This window comes from Sapajus apella, unplaced genomic scaffold (genome assembly GCF_009761245.1).
Source record: "Sapajus apella isolate SASKATOON/1434 unplaced genomic scaffold, GSC_monkey_1.0 scaffold100, whole genome shotgun sequence".
Taxonomy (NCBI): Eukaryota; Metazoa; Chordata; class Mammalia; order Primates; family Cebidae; genus Sapajus; species Sapajus apella.
Window position 1 is genome coordinate 1,773,441 of NW_022437040.1, and position 23,099 is coordinate 1,796,539.

The window sequence follows — 23,099 nt, forward strand, 5'->3', positions numbered from 1 at the left end:
TCATAAGCATCCCTAAACACCAATAATAGACAAACAGAGAGCCAAATCATGAGTGAACTCCTATTCACAATTGCCATAAATAGAATAATACACTGAGGAATACAACTAAAAGGAATGTGAAGGACTTCTTCAAGGAGAACTACAAACCACTGTTCCAGGAAATAAGAGAGGACACAAACAGATGGAAAAATATCCCATGCTCATGGTTAGGAAGAATCAATATTGTGAAAATTGGCCATACTGCCCAAAGTAATTTATAGATTCAATGCTATCCCTATCAAGTTACCATTGACTTTCTTCACAGAATTGGAAAAATGAAACACCTTAAACTTCATATGGAACCAAAAAAGAGCCCAAACAGCCAAGAAAATCCTAAGCAAAAAGAACAAAGCTGGAGGCATCACACTACCTGACTTCAAACTATACTACAAGGCTACTGTAATCAAAACAGCAAGGTACCTGGCACCAAAACAGAAATAAAGACCAATGAAACAGAACAGAGGCCTCAGAAATAACATCACACATCTACAACTATCTGACCTTTGACAAACCTGACAAAAAAAGCAATGGGAAAAGGATTCCCTATTTAACAAATGGTGTTGGGAAAACTGGCTAGCCTCATGCAAAAAGCTGAAACTGGATCCCTTCCTTACACCTTATACAAAAATTAAGATGGATTAAAGATCTAAACATGAGACTTAACACCATAAAAACCCTAGATGAAAACCTAGGCAATCCCATTCGGGACATAGTTATGGGCAAGGACTTCATGACTAAACACCCAAAACAACAGCAACAAAAGCCAAAATAGAAAAATGGGATCTAATTCAACTTAAGACCTTCTGCACAGCAAAAGAAACTATCATTAGAGTGAACCAGCAACCAACAGAATGGGAAAAAGTTTTCTGCAATCTACCCACTTGACAAAGGGCTAATATCCAGAATATACAAAGATCTTAAACAAATTTACAAGAAAAAACAAACCCATCAAAAAATGGGCAAAGGATATGAACAGATACTTCTCAAAAAAAGACATACATGCAGGCACCAAACAAATGAAAAAAAGCTCATCATCACTGGTCATCAGAGAAATGCTAATCAAAACCACATTGAGATACCACCTCATGCCAATTAGAATGGTGATCAATAAAAAATTAGGAGACAACTTGTGCTGGAGAGGATACGGAGAAACAGGAACGCTTTTACACTGTTGGTGAGAGTGTAAATTAGTTCAACTATCGTGGAAGACAGTGTGGTGACTCTTCAAGGATCTAGAACTAAAAATGCCATTTGACCCAGCAATTCCATTACTGGGTATATACTCAAAGGATTATAAATCATTCTATTATAAAGACACCGTGCACACTTATATTTATGTTGGCACTGTTCACAATAGCAAAGGCTTGGATCCAACCCAAATGCCCATCAATGATAGACTGGATAGAGAAAATATGGCATATATACACCATGGAATACTATGCAGCCATACAAAAGGATGAGTTCATGTCCTTTGCAGGGACATAGATGAAGCTGGAAACCATCATTCTCAGAAAACTGACACAAGAACAGAAAACCAAACACTACATGTTCTCTCTCATAAGTGGGTGTTGAACAATGAGAACACATGGACACAGGGAGGGGAACATCACATAGGGGGGCCAGTTGGGGGGGGGGGGTCTAGGGGAGGGATAGCAGGGGGTGGGTGGATAGGGGAGAGATAGCATTAGGAGAAATATCTAATGCAAACCACCATGGCACGTGTATACCTACATAAGACACCTGCATGTTCTGCACATGTATCCCAGAACTTAAAGTATAATTTTTTAAAAAAGCAATTCTTTAAATACTTTCAACAATTCTTTCACATATATCATTAACTCCGTCATTGGTTATATCCACAGTGAAAACTGCCATATCCTCTTTGTAGATGAACCCTTTTATTGTTATGTAATCCTCACCTCTATCCCTGGTAATTATATTTGGCCCAAATTCTATTTTATCAGATATTCATATATCTACTGTTGCTGTTTTTGATCATATTTGAATGGTACACCTTCTCAAACTTCTTACCTTTAATCTCAAATATATATTCAAATTTTTCCATTGGTATATTCAGATCCTTTACACTTACTGCTGTTTTTGATATATTAAGGCTTAAGTCACTTTGTCTTCGTTCACTCTGATTTTTCTTTGTTATATTTTTGTCTTCTGGTTCATTACTTTCTAAAAAATTCATGTTGATGTATCTATAGTGTTTTTCAGTATCTCTGTGTAGCTCTGTAATAATTGTTCTGGATATTTTATTAGGTATTTATAACTTATCAAAGCCTTCTAGTGTTGACATTTTATACATTCAAGTGAAGCATAGAAGCTTTACCTCTCTCTTCACTTTCGTCTATGTGTAATGTAGTTGTCTTAGATATTACGTCTACATAATTTCATTATTTTAAGTTTTATATGTTTAATAATTTGTTTCAACCCTTAAACATAATTTAGAAAACTTAAGAGCAGAAAAATCTATTGTAAATATCCACAATTTTGCTTTCTGTATATTTTTCTAGATATTTCAAGATTTCTTTTTTTTCTTTCTATCATTTCCTTTATGTTTAGACAACCTCTGTTACCATTACTTTAGTGTAGATCTGCTGACAAAAATTATCTTAGTTTTCCTCCATCTGAGAACACCTTGATTTCCCTTTATTCCTGAAAAAATGTTTTCATCAGGTACAGAATCATCAGTTGCTATTTCTTATTCTGCAACTGCAAAATATTGTTTCACTTCCTTCTGTCAATCATGGTTTCTGATGAGCAAACCTCTGTCATTTGAATTGTTTTCCATTTATAGGTGAAACATCATCTATCTGCCTGTTTTCTCTGTCATTCTCTGTAGTTTTTGAAAGTTTTACTATAAAGTGCTTTGGCATGGATTTCTTTTATGATTTATGCTGTCTGTGGATTACTCAGCTTCTTGAATCTATACATATATACTTCCTATCACATTTGGGAAATTTTAAGTCATTATTTTTAAAAAATATTTTCAGCCTCATTCATTTTACCCTTTCCGTCTAGAACTCTAATAACACTAATGTTAGATTTTTTGTTATAGTCCCATGGGTTCCTGAGATGCTGTCGATTTAAGTCCAATTTATTTTTGTCGTTCAGATTAATAATTTCTGTTGTTCTCTTTTCAGGGTCATAGATTGTCTTCTTTTCCTCTCCATTCTGCTATTGAGCTCATTCATTGAGATTGTTTTAAATTTTGATTATTGCATTTTTCAGTTCTAAAATTTCCATGGTTGCCTGCCTTTTATTTATTTCCTGGCTCTTTCTGTTTCTTTGCTGAGACTTCCTATTTTTTAATTTGTCTCATTTATGTTTGTAAGTGCTCAATGGGAAACATTTTTATTGTCTACTTTAATATCTTTGTCAGATAACTTTAACATTGATTTCATCTTCGTGTTGAAATTTGTTAAATGATCTTTTCTCATTCCATTTTAAATATGTCTTGTTCATTGTGCGGTTCTGTTGAGAGATGGTAAAATCCTTCATTCTCCACTAGCCTTCCAATGGCATTGCCCCAGCAGAGAGAGGAAGGGGTATCTCATAACCACTGGATGGGGATGGAAATCCAGTCTTCCCTGTGTGGCCACCACTGACACCATGGGGGTTGGAAATACTCTGTTCTAATGAAGGGGAAGGGCTGGGCTCCATGCCACCTTTGCTGGCAAGGACTGCAGTCTGTCTGTGGTGTTTGTCTGGAGTCGGGCAGTTATTGCCTAAAAGTCCTCTGATTTCTTAAGCTCCCTCTTTCCCATCTTTTGGCTAGAAAGATTTTGGGGCACTCTTTATTTTTCTGTACCTGTTGACATTTGCTGCTTGCCAGGTCCTTCAACACCTAGGCTGAGATATGTGAGACAAAACAAATGTAGGAACTTCACCACCATGTTCTTCCTTTAGTTTTCAGCTCCCTAGCCAGCCAGTCTTCTTCTCTCCACATTTCAGATTCCTCTTTCATTTATTAAATATATAACATCCAGAACATTTAGTTGTAGTTAGAAGACGGATGTAGGAAAAAAAATAAATCAAATTCACCTTCCTGGAAGTGGAAGACTCAAGTATTCTATTTTTAATTACCAGAAGTTCATTCTTGTTTGTTTTCTTCAGAGTAATTTATATTTGTCTTGGAGCTTGTCTCTTTGATGACAGTAATTGCATATGCCTTTTTTGATACTTTCCTCTCCCCATTCTTGTCTCTATTTCTTCTACTTTGTTTAGATTCTTCTGATGCTTCTATTTTTCTATACTCAAAAGTCTGACAATTTTTTTTTCAGAGTGAGACACCAAAAATAGAATTGGTATTTACTTGTTGGTGGTCAGGGATTATTGATTTCTGGGCTTAGTGTAGTGTGAATGTGTGATATGCTAGCATCTAGCTTTTTTACTGAGAATAAAACATAACTGTTAATATGCATAAGTCCCTTTTACTGGGGTAGTTTCCCTAGTACTTGGATGTTGTGTTGCGCTCACCTGATTAAGGTGAGCTATAATTTCAGCCACTTCCATTCTAGAAATGGGTGGAGGAAAGTAGCTGGGAGCCCAGTTGTGTCCTGTGTAGATTTTCACTTAGGTTTTATTTTCAACACCTATCTCTTCTTCTCCCACGTCTCCTTGTAAACCCTCTCTGATATCACCAAACTCCCAAACCCTTTTCCTCAAATTTTCTATCTTCTGCCAACAGAATGAGTAGCTCTCTGGTCTAATCATTACAGAACTCTATCTTTGATCATTCCTATGTTTTCATTCAGCATCTGGCTTCCTGCTTCTGAGGTAAATCAGATTTCCCGATCCTAAGCATCGGGGGTTCCACTGGAAAAAGGGAGTTACCTCTTATTGGCATCACCTCTGTAGTCACAAAGATTATATCTTCTTTTTCTAAACAGGCCAGTTATCACTCTGCCATCTTGCAAATTGTTAAAGTCACTTATCACTGTTGTTATTTCTTCCCCTTTTCACTTTGCCTTTGGGAATTTATGCCCTTATTATTATCTTACTATTATTTTTGTTGAATTTAGCAAAGTAGAGGGAAATAAACCATGTACAGACACTATGACATATTAAGAAGCCTCACATCACCACCATCTGCATTTATAGTATTTGCACTCTTTGTTAATGATTCCTATTAAGCACCTAAATAGTTGGTAGTATGTGCTAAGTGAGGTTGATTAGCTGTGATTTTCCTAACTTATTTGAACACTTTAATATATTTTCTTAACATGTCATGTTTGAGCCCATTGTATTTTAATTATGTATTAAGCTACATATGCCACATCTCATGAATAACCTAATTACTGATAAATAACTACATTCATGTATGCAACTGAACTTCAAATAGATACTGATAAAATAGGACCATAATTCCATTTAAGAATTAACTTACTAAAATGAGGAAAGATATAGAACTATGAGTTACTAATCAATTTTGATTTTTTTCTGGTAGATATGAAATGAGCTGAAAGTCACTAAAATTTTTTCTAGGCCTTTGTTTTTCAATAGTCGTAACTACTATATTCACATATTTGTAGCAAACATGATGCCTAAAAATACACATTTTAACTAATGGTTCATTGATTTGCTCATATCCCTACCTTTCCCTAGTTCTCATTAGCCTAAGGATTCAAATGAGTCCATTTTAATTTTAATGCACACATCTTGCTTTTTAAATTCTCTCTTCTTATTCATTCGGGATGAAACTGCTCCTTAAAGTAACTCCTTCCATCCCTTCAAATATTTCTCAGCTACCTGAGGCACTGATCACCTGTCCTTAGCATTGATGTGAATTGCTATCCCGACCCTTTGCCCCTGTTTCTCCTTCAAGCCAACTCTTCTGCTGATCTCAGTTCAATTTGGAACTACTACAGCTCACTTGGACCACTCTAAGATTCCACTAGCCCCACATTCCTACATGCCTTAGAAACTTACCTTTAGGCATGTTCTGTCTCTGTGTTAGTACCTTCACCGCACCACCACTGGTAATGCTTGCTTCTGCAGCCCTGACTCACTACTGGTGATTACCACAGCTGCAGCTGGTCTGGGCTCTGCCCTGAGCCACCTGGCACTTCTATTGTTTGACAACCCGCTGGTGCACATCTTTGCTGATCACTGTGCTCGCTACAGCGGCCAGTTCCCAGCCAGCCTCTGGTGAAATAGAAAAGGAAATGGATTCCCCACCATGCATGAAGCTCTGCAAGGTTCCAAGGGGAACCTTGTCTGGGTTCCAATGTGTTACAGGGTTTAATTAACAACTTCCTCTTTTCACTCAGAGGCATTTTCTCTGTGTGGCTAGCACATACCTTCAGGTGGCAGTGTCAGATGGAATCAAGACCTATCAAAACCGTCATTTCCTTTTGATCCTCATTTTCAGACAGTGGCAGTGTTCAACCGGGATAATTTTGCTTCCTAGGGGACACTGTCAAAATCTAGAGACATTTTCTCTTGTCATAACTTGGTGGTGGGGGTGGGTGCTCCCAGCATCTTGTGCAAAAAGGCCAGGGATGCTGCTAAACTTTCCACAATGCAGAGGACAGCTCCCCATGACAAGGAATTATTCATCTCTGCCAAAATGTCAGTTGTGCTGAGATTGAGAAAGCTTGTTATAGAGAAATGGAATGGAATGGGTAGGTGCACCTCAGTCATGACAAAGAAATCCTATGAATTCCAATCTATCTGTAGCTGATACACAGACTTTTTTCTTCCTTCAGAAATGAAAGCTTTTGGAAGTCATCCAAAACAAACTCACTGTATACCTAGTTCTGCTTTAAGTGCAGAAATGTAATAACAAGTTTCCAATGTAATAATAGCTCCAGAATTTGCAGAATGACATGAGTGAACACAATTGTTCGAATCCTAAGTTTTTAACAGGCTTATGTCATACAAATTTCTGTCATGCACAAAAATGTTTCCCTTGGCTTTAAAAATAAATTCAAATGAAGGGAGGTAACTGTGGGTTAGAATGATAAAAGAGAGACTGATATGTCTCCTTTCAGCATTCCAATATGCATTTTTTCATAAAAAAGAAAATCTGAAAGAGCACTGGAAACAATGGCTAACAAAACGACCTTAGGGTAGCATCCAAAAGACTCTCTATAGGCCAGGCATGGTGGCTCATGCCTGTAATCCCAGCCCTTTAAGAGGCCAAGGCAAATGGATCATTTGAGTTCAGGAGTTTGAGACCAGCCTGGCCAACATGGTGAAAGTCCATCTCTACTAAAAATATAAAAATTAGCCTGGCATGGTGGCACATGCCTGTAATCCCAACTATGCAGGAGGTTGAGGCAGGAGAATTGCTTGAACCTGGGAGGCGAAGGTTGTAGTGAGCCGAGATCATGCCACTACACTGTAGCCTCAGCAACAGAGCAAGGCTCCATCTCAAAAACGAACAAACAAATTACTAAGTGCAAATCAATTGACATTCTTAAACACCAATAACAGACAAAGGGCCAATTGTGAGTGAACTACAATTCACAATTGCCATAAATAGAATAAAATACCTAGGAATACAATTAACAAGAAATGTGAAGGACATCTTCAAGGAGAATTACAAACCATTACTCAAGGAAATAAGAGAGAATACAAACAGATGGAAAAATATTCCAAGCTCATGGTTAGGAAGAATCAAGATCATGAAAATGGTATATCTACAATGATTTGACCTTTGACAAACCTGACTGAAACAAGCAATGGGGAAAGGATTCCCTATTTAATAAATGGTGTTGGGAAAACTGGCTAGCCATATGCAGAAAGCTGAAAATGGACCTCTTCATTTTACCTTATACACAAATTAACTCCAAATGGATTAAAGATTTAAGTATGAGACTTAACACCATAAAAACCCTAGAAGAAAACTTGGGTGATACCATTCAGGACATAGGGATAGGCAGGGACTTCATGACTAAAACACCAAAAGCAATGGCAACACCAACTTACGAGTAAGAACATGTGGCCTGTACTGGTTTTTCCTTTCCATGTTTAGTGCTTCCTTCAGGAGCTCTTGTAAGGCTAGCCTGCTGGTGATGAAATCTCTCAGCAATTGCTTGTCTGTAAAGGATTTTATTTCACCTTAACTTATGAAGCTCAGCTTGACTACATATGAAATTCTGGGTTGAAAGTTCTTTTGTTTAAGGATGTTCAATACTGGCCCCCACTCTCTTCTGGCTTGTAGGGTTTCTGCCAAAAGATCTGATGGGTTTCCCTTTGTGGGTAACCTGACCTTTCTCTCTAGCTGCCCTTAGCATTTTTTCCTTCATTTCAACCCTGGTGAATCTGACAATTATGTGCCTTGGGGGTGCTCTTCCTGAGGAATATCTTTGTGCTGTTCTGAGTATTTCCTGAATTTGAATGTTGGCCTCCCTTGCTAGGTTGGAGAAGTCCTCCTGGATAATATCCTGAAGAGTGTTTTTCAGCTTAGATTCATTCTCCCTGTCATATTCAGGCACACTTATCAGGCATAGATTAGATCTTTTCACATAATCCCATATTTCTTGGAGGCTTTGTTCATTTCTTTTCACTCTTTTTTCTCTAATCTTGTCTTATTTCATTTCATTGAATTGATCTTCAATCTCTGATATCCTTTCTTCTGCTTGATTGATTCAGCTATTAAAACTTGTGTATGCTACATGAAGTTCTCATGCTGTGTTTTTCGGCTCCATCAAGCCATTTATGTTCTTCTCTAACTTGTTTTTCTAGTTAGCATTTAATCTAACCTTTTTTCAAGGTTCTTAGTTTCTTCGTATTGGGTTAGAACATGTTCCTTTAGCTCAGAGAAGTTTGTGATTACCCACCTTCTGAAGCCTGCTGCTGTCAATCTGTCAAGCTCATTCTCTATCCAGTTTTGTTCCTTGTTGGTGAGGAGTTGTGATCCCTTGGAGGAGGAGAGGCATTCTGGTTTTTGGTGTTTTCATCATTTTTGTGCTGGTTTCTTCCCATCTTCATGGATTTATCTACCTGTGGTTTTTGAAGTTGGGACTTTCAGACAGAGTCTCTTAGTGGGTGTCTTTTTTGTGGCTGTTGAGGCTATTTCTGTTTTATAGTTTTCCTTCTAACAGCCAGGCTCCTCTGCTGCAGGACTGCTGGAGGTCCACTCCAGAACTTGCTTGCCTGGAAATCACCTGTGGGGGATGCAGAACAGCAAATATTGCTGCCTATTTCTTCTTCTGGTAGCTTCGTCTCAGAAGGGTACCCACCAGATATCAGCCAGAGCTTTCCTGTATGAGGTGACTCTTTGGATATACAGGGGTCAGGGAGCCACTTAAGGAGGTAGTCTGTCCCTTATCAGAGCTCAAATGCTGTGCTGGGAGCTCTGTTGCTCCCTTCAGAGCTGCTGGGCAAGGACGTTTAAGTCTGCTGCTGTGGAACTCACAATCTCTCCTTTTCCCAGATGTTCTGTCCAGGGAAGGTGTAGCTTTATTTATAAGTCCCTGACAGGCTTCTGCCTCTTTTCAGAGATCTTCTGCCCAGCAAGGAAGGAGTCTAGTCACAGTCTGCCTGCAGAGGCATTGTTGAGCTGCTGTGGACTCCCCCAGCTGCTGTGTAAACTTCTTTGTGCTTTTGTTTACATGGGTAAGGTTAGAGCTGCCTCATTAATGTAGGACACCCCTCCCGCCACAGAGCTTGACTGTCTAGGGTCAAGCTCAAACTTCTGTACTGGCCTCAAAAATCCCAAGCCAGTGGGATTCAGGTTGCTAGTCTCTGTGGTGGCGGGACCCATGGAGCCAGATCACCTGGATCCCCATCTTCAGTTCTTTCTCTCTGGTGTATGGGCAACTCTGTCTCATGGGCGCTCCAAGCACCAGTCAAAATGGCTACTCAGATTTGTGCTGGGAACTGGCAGCATGGGCTGAATCAGCTGCCCAGATTTGCCCTGGAAACTCATAGCACCTGTCAGCATGTGGGGATCTCCTGGTTTGTGGCTGCAAAGATCGCAGGAGTAGTGCAGCATCTGAACCAGAGCTCTGAAGTGGCTGGACATCACTGATGGCCTACCTTGGGTAGGAGGGAGTGCCCTCTGGCCCGCTGCGCTTCCCGGGTGAGGCAGCACCCCACCCTGCCTCAGTTTGTCCTCCTTGGGCTACACCCACTGTCCAACCAGTCCCATTGAGATGAACGTGGTCCCTTGTTTGGAAATGCAGAGATCACCAACCTTCTGCATTGCACTGGCTGGCAACTGTGCTCCGGAGCTGTTCCTATTTGGCCATCTTGGCAGAAGTCCAAGACTCCATCATTATAACAAAATTCCCGGAGGTATTATAAGGTAGATGTTTTTATCAGACACAAGTAAGAGATGTTCATCTTCCCACTCCATCATTCCTTTTGGATTGACCCAGTGGAAATGAACTTCTCCAGGCCTGTGCTCAACAGGGAAGGGCAGGGTCAGATGCCAGAGGCCATAGGAATGTTCAGTATGTGCTAAATAAATTGATTTAAGAGCTAATGTTTTATTTTTTTCCTGATGAGATATTGAAGGTGGGGTAGAATTGGGTATTTCTATTTCAGCTAAAAAATTTTATCAGTCTAAAACCCTGTCAGTAGATGTCACTTAATCAGAAGTAAAAAAAAAAAAAAAATCATGACTCTATGAAGTTCTCAACAGGAAGCTGATGTCTTTATCTGTTATTTTAATTGGAATTTGTCAATATATACAAATGCATACCTGCGAGAGTTTGGAAGCTATGCAGGGGGTGAAAGATAAGAGCAAGTTAAAAAGGATTTTTATTCTAAAAAAAGAAATTGCAGCAATTTTCCCTCTTGGCATTCTTTTTGTCACTTTGTTCTGCTTTTATTGACTTCCTGAACTTTGCATCCTGCTTGCCTGTCTATACCCATGGTGTGCATCTGAAAAAATGTGAAGCAAATCTATTTTAGTGTCAGACAAACTTGGGTTCAAAGATGGGATCTTGCCACTTACTGAGTGTATTTCTAATATTGTGCAAATACCTTCACTGGGCATCAGTTTCCCATTAGTAAAATGGAGAGAAATAAATTGCCTATTTTGAGAGAGTATTTTTAAGCTTTGGTTATACTGCAGAGTAGGAGGTAGTGATATGAAACATATATTTAGTCTTGACCCTGTTTCCTGGCAGACAACTTCTCAAATCTTCTAAGTAGTGACTTTGTGAATGCTAATAAGTTGACTTGCAGCTGGAAGTCCCTCTAGAGCTTCAGGGTGTGGCTGCTTTCCAGAAAGACCAAGGCACAATTAGACGGTTGGAAATTTCAGCAGAAACTCTGGGAAGAGGGAAGACACTGAAGGTTGAGTGGATCACCAATGGTCAATGGTTTAAACAGTCACACCTATGTAATAAAACCTCCATAGAAACTCAACAGGACAGGGTTCAGGGAGCTTCTGGATAGCTGAGCATGTGGAGGTTTCTGGAGGGAGTTGCACCCTGGGAAGGCATGGAAGCTCCCTTCCCCCATACTTCACCCTATACATCCTTCATCTATATCCACTATGACGTCCCTTCTAATAAACCTAAATGTAAGTAAATATTTCCCTGAGTTCTGTGAGCTGCTCTAGCAAATTAATCCAACCTGATTTACAGCCAGCTGGTCAGAAGCACAGGTAAAGCCATGTAGAGCTTGTGATTGGCATCAGAAGGTGAAGGCAATCTTGGAGGCTGACCCCTCAACCTGTGGGATCTGATGCTACCTCCAGGTAGCTTGTGTCAGGAGTGAATTGAATTAGAGGACACCCAGCTGGTGTCCACTGCAGAACTGATTGCTTGCTTGGTGTGTGGAAAATAAAACCCGCATAAACCCGTCACAGAAGTCATCTGTGTTGACTATCAGGTGAGACGAGTGAAACCAAGTTTTCTTTTGTTTTGCGTGGCCTCACAGAGTTTTAAAAAATGCTGACTTCTTTTTCTGTTGTTATTTTAAATATTGTTAGGATTATGATGATATTCAACTTCTGGTGTTTGAGAATTTAATAGTAAGTGTTTGGAAACTTCCTAGTACATTGCCTAGCCTCCCCCATGAAAAAATTATTTCATATAAATGCTAGCTATTAATACTATTGTCTTTTTACCAATTACTGCTTTATTAATGTTAGCTTATCTTTGCTTCATGGTTTCTGCTTATGATTTTTAACCAAAGATTTCCCTTTTTCTATCTTAGCAAAATACCCAGACTTCACATTCAGTTTTCTTACATTATGATGCTCGATGCTTCTCCTGATATTATTTAAAACCCTTGTCCCTGATCAATTCCAAATAAGCACATAATATCTAAAAACACCCTTCAACCTAAATAGCCTTCTGGAATCAGCTTGGCCTCTGCTGACTCTCCTTTGTTCCACAGTAATGAACACCCTGATATGACAATACCCTAGGCCCTATGAATATTATGAAATCATAATGGCAAGATATTATGTGATAAGTTGTCAGTCTGTGAGCTGAAAAACTTTTCCACATCCATTTCTCTGTCCCGATATTGAGCAAGGTATGACCAACTTATTTTTCTGTAGGAGGTCAGATAGTAAATATTTCAGGCTTGGTGAGCCAGAAAAGTCTTTGTGGCAGCTACTCAGCCCTGTGATTATGGTCCAGAAGCAGCCATAAACAATATGTAAATAAATGACATGGGAATGTGCAAATAAGACAATTTACGAAAGTAAGTGTCAGGCCAGATTTGACCTGCGGCCCCGCTGTGCCTACCTCTGTCTTAAATGGGGACAATATCTTCCTCACAGGAGCATAAACTGGATTTTATGGGAGGTGCAAATTATATTGCTCTTGTACAAAGCACAGGGAATATATATATATATATACACACACACATACATTTATATATACACATTTATATATTATATATTAATATATTTTATATATCAATATACATTATATATATTTATATAGTATATATTTATATATATTATAACTTTACATATATATTATATATATATCAGCAGTCCCCAACTTTTTTGGCACCAGGGACTGGTTTCATTTCATGGAAGAAAATTTTTCCATGGACTTGGGGGTAGGGGGATGGTTTCAGGATGAAATTGTTCCACCTCAGATCATCAGGCATTATATTTTCATAAAGAGCACACAACCCAGATCCCTGGCATGCACAGTTCACAATAGGATCGATGTTCTTATGAGAATCTCATGATACCACTGATCTGACAGGAGTTGGAGCTCAGGTGGTAATTTGAACTGTGGGGAGCAGCTGTAAATACAGATGAAGCTTTGCTGACTCGCCTCCTGCTGTGCAGCCTCGTTCCTAAAGGGCCACAGACTAGTATGAGTCCATGGTCTGGGGGTTGGGTCCCCTGAATACAATATAAAAACAGATTATTCTGAGTTGAAGTGTCTTCCAAATGTTCATATCTACCTTGATCCTTAAAATGAGGTTGTATTGGGCAATAGAGTGTTTGTAGATGTAATCATGGTAAGATAAAGTCATGTTGGACTAGGGTAAGCCCTAATCCAGTGACTAGCGTCTTTACAAGAAGAGGAAAGTTTGGCCGCATAAACAGAGGTAAGGTGATGTGAAGATGCACAGGATGAATGCCCTGTGATTGGAATGGCGCATCCACCAGGCATGGAATGTCAAGATTGCTGGTGACAAATGAAAGCTAAGAGGAGGCAAGGATGGATTGTAGAACCTTCAGAGAGAGCATGGTCCTGTCAACATCATGATTTTGAACTTCTGTCCTCCGGAACTGTGAGACTGTTTAAGCCCCCTAGTTCTTCGTGATTTGTTACAGCATCCCTAGGAAATGAATACAAAGATACACAGTATAGCTGCAGTATTTAAATTGCAGCCAGGCACGGTGGCTCACGTCTGTAATCCCAGCGCTTTGGGAGGCCAAGGCGGGCAGATCACAAGGTCAGGGGTTTGAGAACAGCCTGGCCAACATAGTGAAACCCCCGTCTCTACTAAAAATGCAACATATTAGCCAGGAGTGGTGGTAGTAGCCTGTAATCCCAGCTACTTGGGAGACTGGCTTGAACCGGGGAGGCAGAGGTTGTAGTGAGCCTAGATCATGCTATTGCACTCCAGCCTGGGCGACAGTGTGAGACTCCATCTCAAAAAATAAATAAATGTTAATTAAATAAATAATGTGGAGTCTCAAAAATAAAATAAAAAAAATTAAAATAAAAAACGATAAAAACAAATTGCACAGAGTACAGAAGTGATTTGAGGAAAATGTTTAGAAATGTTTCCAGGTTTGATAATAATAAAAGTTAAGGAACACTGCACCAGAACTGTCATTTTCCATACCAGCTTGACAGGGTTTCAGGCAGCAACCAAAATATGTTTTTGAAAATATTAATACTTTCTGCTTCTCTAGCCCTGGCTCTATGTCGACCCCTGCAAATGCTGTTGCTTGGGGTTCCTCTTCTACCCTTTCTGTAAGGTTGCTCACACTCTTAGGAGGGATGACCTTGTACTTCATCAGATGGACTTGACCTTTGGCCCTCTTCACCTCCCTCTTCAGGAATGAAGACATAGAACAGCCATGGTGAAACTGTTGCCCCGACATCAGGGAAGCTTCCCACTGTCTCACAATGCTGACGTGTCGAGCTATTCCAACTGTCATTCCCAACAGGAGGTGGAATGAGATATAAAAGAGTTCTGATTCCAGGACACAACTGAACTTGTATTTCTACTGTGGACCCAATTATCAGCTGAGTACTGTGAGGTAGATGTTCTTAAGACTGATTTAGAAAGGATAAAACGGAAGCACAGAGATGCTGAAAATTTCCCCAAGGTCACGTATGTTTATGTTGTAACATAAGATGTCAAACTCTCAATGCTGTGTTACTTTGAATCTAAGATCTACGTGAGAGAAGGATCTTTGGGAACCCCATTGAAATCTACCACCAAAAGGATTATGATTCTTTTAATTAGATGCTCCTGCCAGAATGAATAATGCTCAAATAAAGCACAACAGAGCTTCCTCACCAAGGAATTCTGTAGTCTGGTCACCCAAGAAATACTTTGGTGGCCAGCCATATGAACAGCAGGAAACACCTCACTCCAGGTGTCCCAGGAGGGCTTACATTAGACCTGACTCAGGAGAATTTCCAACTCCAATATCAGCCTCCTGTGTCCCCAAATAAGGAGCATGATTTATTCAATACGTGTTAAGAATCTTAAATATTTGAAGAAGGGGTGGTAGAGGAATTAGGGAGAAGTCAAAGTGTACAAACTTACAGAGTATAGGATGAATTATAGAGTTACAGTGTAAAGCATGAAGACTGTTTTTAAGGATATTGTATAATGAAATTTTGCTCATTATAGAGAGTAGATTTCAGATGTGCTTATCAAGCACACACACACACACACATGCATGAAGTAACTAAGGAAGGCAATGGATAGATTAATTTACTTACCTGTGGTAATGATTTCACCATATATACGCATACCAAAACATAATGCTGTACACCTTAAATATACGCAAAAAAAAAAAAAAAAATCCTCAATATGGTAGGCAGTGTTCTAAGCCTTGGAGAAAAGGTAGTGGATTGAAAGCAAATCTCGCTTCTCACAGAGCTTACATTATTATATACTATGTATGGTCACACCTCCATACATGATAGTGGGAGTAGAGTAGACAGACAATAAACAAGTAAAAAGTAAAGGATGCCATAGAGTGATACTAGTGTAAGCGATTAAGATCACAGAACTAGACTGTGGCTCCACTAACTGAGTAACTGCAGTCAGGTTATCTTTCTGTATCATAGATTCTGTATCTGTAAAATGAGGATAATAACAGAATCTACCATGGAGTATTGTTGAAAGGATTGATTGCTGGAAAACATTTAGAGCTCAGCATGGCACATATATATGGATCATTACTATAAAGTAAAATAAAGCCAGAACTGGACCTAGGGAGTGTGGAGATGAACCATCAAGGAGAATGAGGTTTAGGTTTAGAAAAACCTGGTTTTGAATCCTGGCTCTGCCACTTGGGCTCTGTTGTCTTGAAGAAGACATGTAATCTCTCTGAGCCTCAGCTTGTGGGGTTATTTGTTTATTAGGCTCTAAAATAGAAAGAAGACTATTGGCCCTGTGGGTTTGAGATAGAATGAGAGAGACAGAATCCAATGGATAGAATGAAATAACATTGGTAAAGCTCACAGTGGACCTGAACATAAAATAAATAAAAGATTCATGACTCTGTTTTCTTCTTAACCCCTCAACCATGGTCGGCAGCAAGTCCTTAACCAGCATCCTGGATGGGGATGTTGAGCAGGCTTCTGGCGTTCCCTTGTGGCCCTAGTCCCTCCAAAGAAAGCTCGAAAGAATCATGATCAAAACCTGTCTTTTACTTGTGTCATTTAATAGAGCTCTCCTCTCCAAATAATACCCTTTCAGAGTATTGTGAATATCTCTATCTGCGGATAATTTAGATCTTGTGATATCCCCAGGAACCCTGGCACCACAGTCACAATCACATCAACACTCATTACATGAGCCGTGATGCTTATCTGTGGCCTTAAAACCAAACAACATGACTACCTGTCATGACCACATGACTCAGAGATTACTCTTGCTGTCTGGAGAAGGTCTGCACATTATCTGTTATTTCAGGGTGGAATCAGTGGCTTTACTCCACTGGGATTTGCTAACATGCCATTTTTTTTTTTAAGCAAGTCAACATACTTTCTGGAAAAGCGTCTATTTTGCTGAACCAAAAATTTTCCAAGATACAGGCATCCTTTGGTATATTCATTTCTTGTTAGGTCTGAAATCAGAAAATCTGCAAAGTATCTCTTCTTATATTTAAGTGGAGTGAAGTTTTAAGTTTAAATAAATAATAATGCCCAAAATATATAATGCAACAGTCCCAAAGTAAGTTCTGTATGGAAAAAAATGCTACATATTCTCATTTGTCTTAAAATTCTTTAAACATGTTCATTAAATTTGTCCTCAAGCAAGGTTATAAGAAGATAAAGGGAAAAGAATAACACAGAAAAGGCATCCGCTTTTGAATTAGGTAGCACTTAATAAACCTTCAAACACCTATGTAAAATCTTTGGGATTCTTCTAAACCATTTAACAATATAACTCCTAGACTTAACCATATGTATACTAGACATCATGCTATACCTCTGCAAAGAACAATTTTACTTTCAGATAAAAATGCAGGTACACAATTGACCAAGATATTGACTGGAAGCTGACAGATTTAGTACTAGAAAATCTTTTCTAACTGACAGAAAGCTACCTAGTAATATTGTTAAAGCTCACAAATGTATCAAATTCATTGATATTTATTCCTTTTATATTATGGTTGTATTAGTCCATTCTTGCACTGTTATAAAGCCAAGACTGGGTAGTTTACACAAAAAAGTGGTTTAATTGACTCACAGTTCCACATGGCTAAGGAGGCCTCAGGAAACTTACAATCATGGTGGAAGGAAAGCAAGGCATGTCTTACATGGTGGCAGGAGAGAAAAAGAGTGAGGGGGGAGCTGTCAAACACTTTTAAACCATCATATCTTGTGAGAACTCACTCACTATCATGAGAATAGCATGGGGGAAATCACCCCCTTGAACCAACCACCTTCCACCAGGTCCCTTCCTCAACATTTGGGGATTACAATTCAAGTTGAGATTTGGGTGGGGACACAGAGCCAAACCATATCAATGGTTTTACTAAAATTTTAGCAAGTTATATGACTTTATGTTCAAAAAGATTGGCCATCTAATTCCAGTGGGTGTCCATTTCCTACAATTTCTTCAACTAAATCAACAGAATCTTTTCTTCAGCTGCCATTTTGATTCTACATTGACTGCACACAACTATTTTTGTGATGTGGGTAACCATGGCCTAGTCATTATGAGCACCTACCAGTTATAAATGCTTTGGATTTTTAGCTGAAGAAATTTTTACAAATAGTAATTCAAGTAAGAGGCAGTTATTTTTCTTGATATAAGACAATTATGGGGTCAGCTGGCTGCCAGCCTTGATAGAACACCTTAACAATGCCATCAGAGTTTGCAGTCTTTGAAACCTTGTGTGTTGGCTTTTTGTCTTCATATTGGTTGCCTTGTGGTTGCAAGATGGCTACTGCAGTTCCAGGAATCACATTAGCGTTCAAGCTCAGAATAGGGAAAAGGGACATTATTACGGTTCTCTTGCATCTGTTAGAAAAGCAAAAAGCTTTTCCAGAAAACCTCTATCACATTGACTGGAACATTTAAGATGACACACCTTAAATCAGTGGGGACATACCAAATACAATGTAATAGGTCACTCTTTAAGCATGCCTTTTCTTGTTTTAATTTTATGTTTACATTTACCCTAAGAGTTTTTATGCATAGGTATGTTTCCATTAATACTGTCACAAAGGCAACATGCTCCCCAATAAATGGAATATGCTCATGGTTTTCTTTTGTAAAATGCCTAGCAGGCTAACTGTAGCCTGCTAGGTGCTACATGAAGGCTTATTACAAAATGTTGATAACTACTAATGAAGAACTATTCGATTTAATATATTCAAAAGTCATGCCATTAAATCTGTTTAGCACAACTAAGTATTGCAGTTGCTAAAGAGAGCCAGAAATCACAGTATGCAGGAGAGCAGCTGGAATCAGAAATCTCTCCTAGATGATTCATTTATTCATTCATTCATTTGATAAATATTTTTAAGCATTTATGTGATAGAAAATGTGACATTTTCTGGGCATAAAATTGAATAATATGTGCACCCCAATTTTAAGTTTCTTATATTTTTGGAATCTCCATGAGGGCAGCAATCTTATAAGCTTACTTTGTATTCTTAATCTCTAGAATGGTGGCTCAATCATAGGTACCATTTCGAATTAACTTTGACATATTTTATATTAAAGTTATATAGAATATATACTTATATATCTTGAATATATACCTATTTTAAATATTATATATATATTTTTTCCTAATCTGAAATATGCTGACTTCTTTTCTATTATTTCAGGCTGCATTTGGAATTTGACATATTTCTTAGGTATAAAAAATAGATTGGAACATGGTTCTTGCAAGTACTTACTACACCATCATTGTGAATTTCTAGTCCACAATGTATCTGTTTAAGTTTTGTGAAACTTTTTACAAAGAACTATTTATTTACTTTTTTTTTCTTTTGACACGGAGTCTCACTCTGTAGCCCAGGCTGGAGTGCAATGGCATCACATGATCTTGGCTCACTGCAACCTCTATCTCCCCGGTTCATGCGATTCTCCTTACTCAGCATCCTGAGTAGCTGGGATTACAGACACCCACAATCATGCCTGGCTAATTTTTGTATTTTTGTAGAGATGAGGTTTCACAATGTTAGCTAGGCTGGTCTTGAACTTCTGACCTCAGGTGACCTGCCTGCCTCGGCCTCCCAAAGTGCTAAGATTACAGGCTTAAGCCACAACACCAGGCCTACAAAGAACAATTTAGTAAGCTAAAAATAAAAATAAATATATACACACATACATTTTACACTATAAGTATTTACATTTTTAAAGAGGAATTTTTAAAACAAAGCAATGCCCAAGACCTAACTCAGACCACTTCAGTCAGGATGTCTGGTCGTTGGACTTAGACACTGGTATTTTATAAAAAGCTCTTCTTATGGTTTGAGAACCACTGTTCTAGAAACAAACAAACAAAGCGGACCTTGGTGGAGAGCTTGCTACTTACCCAAACAGTGTTGTAAATTCCTTCTACTCTCCTTTATTTACCACAAAACCCTCTGACACCATTTAAAAATGAAAACACTGAGAAACAAAGAGATTTAGTAACTGGCACAAAGTCCTATAGGCAGAATGTGTTGGAAACAGAATTTGAACTGAACGGTCTGTCTCATATTCAATATTTTATGCTGCCTATTACATTCCTGGCACATCATAGTCACTCAGTAAGTATTTGTGTAAGGAAAGCATCCAGGTATAGGCAACATGTGATTAAGTCCCAACTATTATGAGAATGTAAAAGTTGGACCTACCATTATAGAATTGGCCGTACAATGCTATACCACATCCTTTTGAAATACAAACTAGGTAGGGCTCGAGGACTAAGAAGAATTTGCAGTAGCCAGAATGGTCTTTTTATTACTTTCCTTGATAATTTACAGTTCTGACTGTTGGGATTATTGGCATATAGAAATAATAGAATTCACTACTTTACATACTAAAAATTAGTATCAATGACCTTATGATATACAGATGCCCAAGAACTTGATTTGTTCCTGGGATCCTCAGTAGATATTAATTCGGGACACGCAGTACTTAAAATATTGTTTTAGGAAGAGAGATAACACAGCAAAGGTGTTATTCCTTTTGATAAATGGAAAGAAGGAAATTCTAAGTCAGAAGAATAGCATAAGTAGAATCAAAAATACATGAACAAATCGTGCTTCCAGAAAAATGAGAGAAAAATGCAAAAGTTCGAAATGATCAAAAATCACTTATGTTACTGAATCACTTATGTTACTCTTAGAGAATCTAGCGCAGTACCTGGAGAGTGGCTTTCTTGGTTGAGCCACCTTCCAGTCTTTCAGTTCTCTCCTCCATTTTGCTTTCAATGAGTCTAGCTACTGAATGAGAGGACTTGTAGCAAGCACAGAGCACCTTATATTTTTTTCAACCTTCAAAGTAAACATTTGTACTTGCCAAACAGAGAAGCATGGGCCCTAATGTTCACATCGGAAATATATTATGTAATAACTATCAGTTCTTGGCTTTCTGCAACATCTGTTTAGCCTATTGTCAGTGCTTATGGTGCACATTTAAATAGAGATTATGCAAATACCTATGATACAAGGATGCCAACATAAATTCCACGGTGTTTCTCACAGCACAGCAGCACCAGAAAAGATATGGCTTTCAATTTAATTGCATTAAAATTGGTCTCTGTTGGAATGCTTTCTTGGAAATAAAAGGGAGATAAAATTGTATTATCTCATTTTCTGTTTTTTGGGGTTTTTTTTTGGCAGAATTGCGTGTTATAGAAACAACTCATCACTTGTGCATAAAGACCCAAACTCATATTAAAATATTTCATAGTTATTAAATACTAGAACTTGAATCAAAGTTTCATAAAGAAGGGGATGAAGATCTATAGAAGAATATATAAATATACTCTCTATTGGTTAAGAAATGAGTTCTTCTATTAATTGAACTCTATATTCATGGCAGAAACAATCTGCTTATTAAAAAGGTATAAAAGAAAATTAGTCAATATCCATTTTCCCTCTTTACTCATATGACCATTGGTGGTTTTTCTCTTCGAATATAGCTGTCTTTGGCAATATGTTTCATGGACAGAATGCTTTGTACAATGGAACCTGAACACTCTAACACAGTCATGCACACAGACTTGTATTAGCATGCATCAAAATAGCATTTCAATTCTAATTTCTTAAAGTCCTTTTCTGCTACCAAGCACATTCTTTGTCTGCCTTTAGTAATGCATTTAGCTATAAGAAGGTGCAGAATCATCAAGGAGTTTCATGATAGAATGATAGGAATATCAAAAGATAAGAACCTACTTTTTTGATAATACCCTCTGAAAGATTTTCTTCATCTATAAAATACCATCGCATAAAGAAAGCAAACTCAGTGGCTCAACCAATAGGTTATGTTTTTGTATTGCTCTCAAAATACAAGGAACTAGCAGACAAATGTGGTAGCAATAATTTATTTTTGAGGCATGAATAATGTGATTTTTTCCCACAGGAAAAAAAATATGTAACTGAGATTTCAGTGCATAGAATTGAAAGCCTTTTCCTTTTCTTAGAGATAGAGGAAATTGACACAGACCTGTATCAACTAGGACAAACTCTACCTCTAAGGAACATGGCTTCCTTCCTTTTACAAGGCCAGAGGGTAAAATGCAAATACTCATTATTTATATATATACATATATATATAGTTAAATGCTACCAAAGTTGGCTGTTATGCTGTTTCATAAAAGCATCTGATTTGTCCTCTTTCTAAAGGGTAAGGTGTCTCTTATGGTTGGATGACTCCAATGTGTGTTGACTCTTTTAGCAAGAGAGTTAAATAAAAGAAAATTTTACCCACATGACGGCTTTGACTTCAAAATCCATTTTCTAACCTTTGAAATTTCAGTGAAAAGTGTTCTTTCTCTGCCGTGCCGTCAGGGAAACCTCGCTGCAGTCACATTTTCAACAGCTGGTGCCGCTTGCTGACAGGGTCTGGCTGACGGAACCTTTCTAACTAGACTAAAATGCACGGCCCTAAGCCTCCGTGATTGTCTGCTTGCTGACCCCCTCAGCCAAGAACGATGAATTGCTTGTTACATTTCCAGTTTCTCCGAGACAGATAGACTGCTGTAAACTCTTGGGGGATGGTTTTAAGTGAGGTTATTGTAAAAGGAAGATGAGTTTACATAATTGTACCTGCTGATGGCTCACCCGCCTGCACCATTTCTCCAACTGGGAAGTTACTTGGTAATATCACTTCAAATAGGAGCGAACAAAACGGAATTGATGATTTTGTGACACACAGTGCTTTCCAATTGGTAATACAGACGATTTATTTCAAAAACAGTGGATCTCGTTTACTATGTTGTACATCACCACTGAAATAAAAGCCCTAAACAAAAATGTAACTTACCTTGTTTGGTTTGTTTTTCCCATTGTACCAGAAGCATCTAGAACAACAACTGGCACACAGTAGGTGCTCACTAAATATATTTTGAATAAATAATAGCACAATTCCCATAATGAGTTGCAAAATCCTCTATTAAAGTATTAAGGCATACTACTGGTATTACTTTATTTGCCTTATTATTCTTTCTAGGAATTTAACATCAACAATGTGAATTTCTAATGGTCAATGATGGTCTCGAAAATATTCTCTGTCTTTTGGTTTTCTGATTGACATCAAAATTCTTGTTCAAATACGCACTAATTTCTCTTTTTTTTTTTTTTTTGAGATGAAGTTTCGCTCTTGTTACCCAGGCTGGAGTGCAATGGCGCGATCTCGGCTCACCGCAACCTCCGCCTCCTGGGTTCAAGCAATTCTCCTGCCTCAGCCTCCCGAGTAGCTGGGACTACAGGCGTGCGCCACCATGCCCAGCTAATTTTTGT